This window comes from Somniosus microcephalus, unplaced genomic scaffold (assembly GCF_052327205.1).
Source record: "Somniosus microcephalus isolate GS21.2 unplaced genomic scaffold, FLI_Smic_1.0 unresolved_chr2, whole genome shotgun sequence".
NCBI lineage: Eukaryota > Metazoa > Chordata > Chondrichthyes > Squaliformes > Somniosidae > Somniosus > Somniosus microcephalus.
The window spans coordinates 58069996-58078827 of NW_028225180.1; the positions used below are offsets into that span (position 1 = coordinate 58069996).

General features: G+C 44.2%; 1 pseudogene; it reads right to left on the minus strand.

The window, feature by feature from the left end:
- Window positions 1-4940: 4940 nt before the first annotated feature.
- On the minus strand, window positions 4941-5804 carry LOC147092695 (uncharacterized; annotated as a pseudogene).
- Window positions 5805-8832: the final 3028 nt, after the last annotated feature.

An 8832-nucleotide genomic window follows, 5' to 3' on the forward strand; every position in this document is an offset into this window, starting at 1 on the left:
CAGCACACCCTTAGGCTCGTATTATTTCACACGCTCTGGTAGTTGTCCAGCTTGTAATGATTTTGTATTTGATATATGTAACCGATGTAGTTAGACTTTGAGCTATGTAACATCAGAAGTTTGATTAAGTTTTACCCAGTTAAACATAAATGCCACAAGGTAGGTTTCAAAAATTGTTAGGGCTAATAATACAACATAGCGACATAGAAATTCCTCCTTGGATTAGGATAATTTCCCATGCACTGGTTATCACCCAACTTGTAATAATGATATGCTTACTATTCTACACCTGCTACCTGAAACACCTAATGCACGAAACCCGATCGCATTTAAATATGATCTCAGCCCAGAATATCTTAGAGTTACATAAATGTGGGAGAATAAACCCATAGGTAAGATTTTACATTTGAGGGGTCGGCGAAATGCCTGGCCCTCAAGGTAGAGATCTGTAGGGCACTGGTTTACCTCTAGGAATAAGTAAACATTATTAAGATTCTATAACCATTATTAAATAACTATAATATGTGAAATTCTATGTTAAAAACCTAAAAAGCCTGTATAAAAAGGCGAATGGCTGAGACCAAAGCATGATGATAAAATTAACCCAATATTATGTTATCGGCGAGAATAGTGCTGAGATAGTGTAGATTTTCTGTTATGTTAAGAACAAAAAGACAGTGAAGGAGAAAACATAGATAATGGGCTATGGGAAAGGCAAAAGATGTAAAAGTTCGCGGAGAAAGACTCACAGCAGAAAAAGGGAGGGAATCATAGACTGTACTTGTGAAGGTCAGAATGGTGAGATAGCCCAAGCAGCTGCAAATTGTATGTATTTTGAAGGAATATAAAGGCATAAAGCAACAGCTTTTGAACACTGAAAGCAGCGTGAAACCAGAGGATGTGAAGCTCCAGTCAACAGAACATAACAAGATCATAAAGAGACCGCACGACAGGCACTCGGAAGGAACGCTGGGGTTCAACAAACAGATGGTGACTATCGTCTTGTGAAGTATTACTTTCTCTGTACTGGATGCTTAATGCTTAATAAATCTGTTTCACTGATACACAATACACCTGGACCCAGAGTGGGTTGTGCAGTCACGGACTGTTTCACTGATACACAATACACCTGGACCCAGAGTGGGTTGTGCAGTCACGGACTGTTTCACTGATACACAATACACCTGGACCCAGAGTGGGTTGTGCAGTCACGGACTGTTTCACTGATACACAATACACATAGACCCAGAGTGGGTTGTGCAGTCACGGACTGTTTCACTGATACACAATACACATAGACCCAGAGTGGGTTGTGCAGTCACGGACTGTTTCACTGATACACAATACACATAGACCCAGAGTGGGTTGTGCAGTCACGGACTGTTTCACTGATACACAATACACCTGGACCCAGAGTGGGTTGTGCAGTCACGGACTGTTTCACTGATACACAATACACATAGACCCAGAGTGGGTTGTGCAGTCACGGACTGTTTCACTGATACACAATACACATAGACCCAGAGTGGGTTGTGCAGTCATGGACTGTTTCACTGATACACAATACACATAGACCCAGAGTGGTTTGTGCAGTCACAGACTGTTTCACTGATACACAATACACGTGGACCCAGTGTGGGTTGTGCAGTCACGGACTGTTTCCCTGATACACAATACACGTGGACCCAGAGTGGGTTGTGCAGTCACGGTTGTTTCACTGATACACAATACACATAGACCCAGAGCGGGTTGTGCAGTCACGGACTGTTTCACTGATACACAATACACGTGGACCCAGAGTGGTTTGTGCAGTCACGGGCTGTTTCACTGACACACAATACACCTGGACCCAGAGTGGGTTGTGCATTCACGGACAGTTTCACTGATACACAATACACATAGACCCAGAGTGGGTTGTGCAGTCACGGACTGTTTCACTGATACACAATACACCTGGACCCAGAGTGGGTTGTGCAGTCACGGACTGTTTCACTGATACACAATACACATAGACCCAGAGTGGGTTGTGCAGTCACGGACTGTTTCACTGATACACAATACACATAGACCCAGAGTGGGTTGTGCAGTCACGGGCTGTTTCACTGATACACAATACACCTGGACCCAGAGTGGGTTGTGCAGTCACGGACTGTTTCACTGATACACAATACACGTGGACCCAGAGTGGGTTGTGCAGTCACGGGCTGTTTCACTGATACACAATACACGTGGACCCCGAGTGGGTTGTGCAGTCACGGACTGTTTCACTGATACAGAATACACGTGGACCCAGAGTGGGTTGTACAGTCACGGACTGTTTCACTGATACACAATACACATAGACCCAGAGTGGGTTGTGCAGTCATGGACTGTTTCCCTGATACACAATACACGTGGACCCAGAGTGGGTTGTGCAGTCACGGACTGTTTCACTGATACACAATACAACTGGTCCCAGAGTGGGTTGTGCAGTCACGGACTGTTTCACCGATACACAATACACATAGACCCAGAGTGGGTTGTGCAGTCACGGACTGTTTCACTGATACACAATACACGTGGACCCAGAGTGGGTTGTGCAGTCACGGACTGTTTCACTGATACACAATACACATAGACCCAGAGTGGATTGTGCAGTCACGGACTGTTTCACTGGTACACAATACACGTGGACCCAGAGTGGGCTGTGCAGTCACGGACTGTTTCACTGATACACAATACACGTGGACCCAGAGTGGGTTGTGCAGTCACGGACTGTTTCACTGATACACAATACACGTGGACCCAGAGTGGGTTGTGCAGTCACGGACTGTTTCACTGATACACAATACACCTGGACCCAGAGTGGGTTGTGCAGTCACGGACTGTTTCACTGATACACAATACACATAGACCCAGAGTGGTTTGTGCAGTCACGGACTGTTTCACTGATACACAATACACGTGGACCCAGAGTGGGTTGTGCAGTCACGGACTGTTTCACTGATACACAATACACATAGACCCAGAGTGGTTTGTGCAGTCACGGACTGTTTCACTGATACACAATACACGTGGACCCAGAGTGGGTTGTGCAGTCACGGGCTGTTTCACTGATACACAATACACGTGGACCCAGAGTGGGTTGTGCAGTCACGGACTGTTTCACTGATACACAATACACATAGACCCAGAGTGGGTTGTGCAGTCATGGACTGTTTCCCTGATGCACAATACACGTGGACCCAGAGTGGGTTGTGCAGTCACGGACTGTTTCACTGATACACAATACACATAGACCCAGAGTGGGTTGTGCAGTCACGGACTGTTTCACTGATACACAATACACGTGCACCCAGAGTGGTTTGTGCAGTCACGGACTGTTTCACTGATACACAATACACATGGACCCAGAGTGGGTTGTGCAGTCACGGACTGTTTCACTGATACACAATACACGTGGACCCAGAGTGGGTTGTGCAGTCACGGACTGTTTCACTGATACACAATACACATAGACCCAGAGTGGGTTGTGCAGTCACGGACTGTTTCACTGATACACAATACACGTGGACCCAGAGTGGGTTGTGCAGTCACGGACTGTTTCACTGATACACAATACACATAGACCCAGAGTGGGTTGTGCAGTCACGGACTGTTTCACTGATACACAATACACATAGACCCAGAGTGGGTTGTGCAGTCATGGACTGTTTCCCTGATACACAATACACGTGGACCCAGAGTGGGTTGTGCAGTCACGGACTGTTTCACTGATACACAATACACATAGACCCAGAGTGGGTTGTGCAGTCACGGACTGTTTCACTGATACACAATACACCTGGACCCAGAGTGGGTTGTGCAGTCACGGACTGTTTCACTGATACACAATACACATAGACCCAGAGTGGGTTGTGCAGTCACGGACTGTTTCACTGATACACAATACACGTGGACCCAGAGTGGGTTGTGCAGTCACGGACTGTTTCACTGATACACAATACACATAGACCCAGAGTAGTTTGTGCAGTCACGGACTGTTTCACTGATACACAATACACGTGGACCCAGAGTGGGTTGTGCAGTCACGGACTGTTTCACTGATACACAATACACATAGACCCAGAGTGGTTTGTGCAGTCACGGACTGTTTCACTGATACACAATACACATAGACCCAGAGTGGGTTGTGCAGTCACGGACTGTTTCACTGATACACAATACACATAGACCCAGAGTGGGTTGTGCAGTCACGGACTCTTTCACTGATACACAATACACCTGGACCCAGAGTGGGTTGTGCAGTCACGGACTGTTTCACTGATACACAATAAACATAGACCCAGAGTGGGTTGTGCAGTCACGGACTGTTTCACTGATACACAATACACGTGGACCCAGAGTGGGTTGTGCAGTCACGGACTGTTTCACTGATACACAATACACATAGACCCAGAGTGGTTTGTGCAGTCACGGACTGTTTCACTGATACACAATACACATAGACCCAGAGTGGGTTGTGCAGTCACGGACTGTTTCACTGATACACAATACACATAGACCCAGAGTGGGTTGTGCAGTCACGGACTGTTTCACTGATACACAATACACATAGTCCCAGAGTGGGTTGTGCAGTCACGGACTGTTTCCCTGATACACAATACACGTGGACCCAGAGTGGTTTGTGCAGTCACGGGCAAATTATTAGGACGAGCTTTTAAAAGCTACACCACCGCTGATGCTCAACCAAGACAGTTCTCTGTGAATTTTGATCGTGAAGTGCGCTGTTTTAAGCGGGAAACTATTATGCTCACCCGGGGGAAGCAGTAGAACACAAACAAAAGGCAAAAACTGGGAGAAATGGTTTCTAATTAATGCTTATTTTCACAACAACAATCCTATTTCCTCCTAAGAGAAAGACGGTCATTCTGAAATGGAACACGGGCTGTAATTTAACTCTAGTATGGACAGCAAGCTTTAGTTTGATTATTCGTTTTTTTAACCAATATCAGAATAAATGTCCAAGGATATTTCACTACCTTCTTCAGCTCTTCTCTGAATTTAGTTTGTGCAGCTGCATAAATACACGTGTTTGTACAGGAACTCAAATACATGAGCATATATCCGGTTTCAGTGGCGATGTATGCAGGAGCTGTGTAATCGAGTCGGTGATGCACGGCCAGGTTGTTAACTACAGAACTCACGGCAGATGTCAGCCACAACAATATAAAACTGCCCGACACAATGAACAGTAAAATGATAGATTTCCTTCGGTTCTCCATCTCTGGATCGCTCTGATTTTCACTGCTGTGTCCCCGGAGTTCCCTGCGGGCTCTATTGGCTACTAAAATACGTCTGACTGTCAAACAATTAAACAGTTATATCAAAGCAAAAGGAAGATATGTAATTAAAATATTTTCTAACTGGGAGTAGGCTACACCTGCAGGCGATGAAAAAAAGGCCGCATTGGGAAGGAAACCCCAGGGAACATTGTTGATTATTTGTTTGTGTTCATAGGCAAACCAAAAGGGGATGTTCTCTAAATAAACCAAGAAGGACAGCGTTGTTATAACCACAGCCGCAGTTCTCACTGTGCAATACTTTGTTTTAAACTTCTGACAACACATAGCTACAAATCGGTCAAATGTGAAGGAGACTGTAAACCACACCGACATATATAGGCTGACACTACACATATATATCATGAACTTACAAACGGCAGTGTAGGACAGAAATGAATATGGGAAGTGTTTACTCAAAATGTGATATAGGATTACATTGAAGATCATGACCAGTAGATCTGCTGTTGCCATGGCCCCCATGTAGATAGAGATACATTTGGAAAGGCCGCATTTTCCATTGGAGAGAATCACCATTGTCAATAAGTTCGCTGTAAGAAAGAAGGACAAGCGTAAGTAATGGGGACACTGAACTAAATATTGTAGCGTATTGGACCTGAATTTCCGATCCGTAGCTTCCTGCGGACGGAGGCCTCCGATGGAAAAAATATACGATTTTAATTGCTGGCTCTGTAGGTCCCGAGGCTTCCGATCCTGGGCCTCTCCGCTACGAAATGCGCAAAGGCCCAGGTATCCCAGGGGCCCATGGGGTTAGCAAGCGCCCCTGTGATCACATGGGCCATTGGGAACCAATCAAAGGGGAATCTCCCTTCACACTTTTGACAGGTCTGTACGGACATGTCTGTCAAACGTATGAATGGTGATCACTAAAAAAACACACTAAAACTTTAAATATATATTTTATAATCACATATTTAAAATTAATGAAAATAACATTAAATTAATATTTAAAATAAAAATTTAATTTTTGGGGAAAAAAATTAAAATTTGTTACGGGGCTAAACATTAACTTACCTTAATTTAAAGTATGTTTAAATTATAAATCAGTGAAAAGAAACATTTTTTATTTCTTAAGACTCATGCTGTTAAAAGCAGTCCTTACGCATGCTTTTACCAGGCATAAGATTTTTAAAGGGTTTTCAGCGGGCGGGAGTTGTGCAGAAAGCAAAACTTTCTGCCTGCGGAGGCCCACCTCCCAGACAGGCGGATGATCTGTCAAGAGGATTATTGACTGATTGCAAGTGCCGGGTTTAAGAGCATGCGCTTCGCATGCCTAAACCCAGCGCTTGCGTGGCCCCGATGGATGCGTATAAACATAGAAACATAGAAGATAGGAGCAGGGGTAGGCTATTCAGCCCCTCGAGCCTGATCCACCATTGAATGAGATCATGGCTGATCATCCAATTTCAGTACCCTGTTTTCTCCCCATACCCCTTCATCCCTTTAGCATTAAGAAATATATCCAACTCCTTCTTGAATATATTTAATGTATTGGCCTCTACTGCCTTCTGTGGTAGAGAATTCCACAGGTTCACCACTCTCTGGGTGAAGAAATTCCTCCTCATTCAAACCTCGTCCACACTCGTGGGTTCGGAAAATCTGGCCTGCTGTAGGGAGATGAACCGATGGGCCGGATTTTGCGACCCCTACGCGTGCAGACGAGGTGTGTAAGCACAATTGCCAGTTTCAGGCATGCGCTGAAAACTGGCACTTGCGATTTGTCAATACTTCTCTTGACAGATCATTCCCATGTCCAAGAAAAGTGCATATGCGGGTAGAGAGTTGCACTTTTTGCACAACTACCGCCCACTGAATGACTGTCAAATTATTACACCTGGTAAAAGCAAGTATAAGGCCTGCAGTTACCCGCTTAAGAGCTATAAAAAGTAGAAACTTTAAATTTGACAACTGATTTCTAAATTAATAATGCTCTTCAAAAAGGTAAGTTTATTTCAGCCCCATAAAAACATTTAATTTTTTCCTCAATAATTAAATATTTTATACAAAAATGTATTTTATGTCATTTTAATTAATTTTAAATATGTTAAAAAATGTATTTAATGTTTTACGTGTTTTTAAATGTGACCCCCATTCATACTTTTGACAGTCCTGTGCGTGCATAATAATTGAGGCTCCATTCACAATTGAAATGTGCGGCAACCAGGTCAAACCGCAGTACCTCATAAGGACAGTTCAATTGCAGGTTAAAGTCTCTTAAAGGGCAAACTTGGATGGTTCTATAACCTGTTCAGATTCAGAGAGAATTAAGTAGTAGATTCACTTAGATACATCCAAACACATATTTCATTGCAGTGTGGAGCGCTGGAACCATCCTGGCATGAGGCTGGGACCATGTGATGCACCGAGCCAATTTGATGAAAAACTACAGCGGGCTCAGGGAGCAATCGGTGAATTTTACATTTAATCTCATCGGTTTAATTGGCGAGGGGGATCTCGGGAGCGGCATCAGATGTCAGCTCTATTCAATATATTTTTAACACAATTACGGGAAAGATATGAATTCAAATATTACATTCAGCTGAGACACAAACATTCGATGTAGGTGGAAACTCTGCGCTTTTTCTATTTCTAAAGGCCTGGAGAGAGCTGCTCGGTAACAGAGCGGGAGCTGCCCTCTGATGGGAGGAGGTGTTTGCAGGCCGAGCAATTATCAACTTAAATAGACAAGGAACAACGGTATAGATATAATGATTACCACGGACACTAAGCAACACGCCCTCCCTCAGCAAACGGTGTCTGGTGCCGATAATCTACCAACCAGAACAGCGCCTCAGCGGCCGCGATGACTAGTTGTATTCCCCCTGATATTCACCGACTGATCCCGGTGGATCAATGACTCTGCAATGAGGACATTCTCAGAATATTTTACATCAACACAGAGATAGTCAACAGCTGTTAAACAACAGAATACATTGATTTACCGGGAGCGCCAAAGGCTGCGAGAATAGGGTAGTAAAATCTCTTTATCTGCAGAATTGTTGGCCGCTCCATTTTTTTAGACGTATGTGCAAATTGTGTCCAGCTTTACGATTCCGACTGAATGTATCTGTGATAAGTAAATGATCGCCTTTTATAGAACAATCGGCACCCGGCGAGAAAACATGTTGCACAATGAGTGGCGTTAGTTGCAGTCACTTAACAAACAAGGGGAGATTTTCCGCTTCAGTGCGCCGGGACGCCAATGGGGAAATTGTAAGGATAGTAATCCCAGAGGGAATGTGCCCTGCGCATGGTCCCTGAACACTAAATGGAACAAAACTCATGGAAAAAAGCAAAATACTGCGGATGCTGGAAATCTGAAATAAAAACAGAAAATGCTGGAAATAATCAGCAGGTCAGGCAGCATCTGTGGAGAAAAACAGATTTAACGTTTCAGGTCGATGAACCTTCGTGAGAAATTCTGGACTCTGCAGTAGGCACTTGGGGTCTCATATTCATTTAGAGAATACTTCACTCATCCATTGCATAA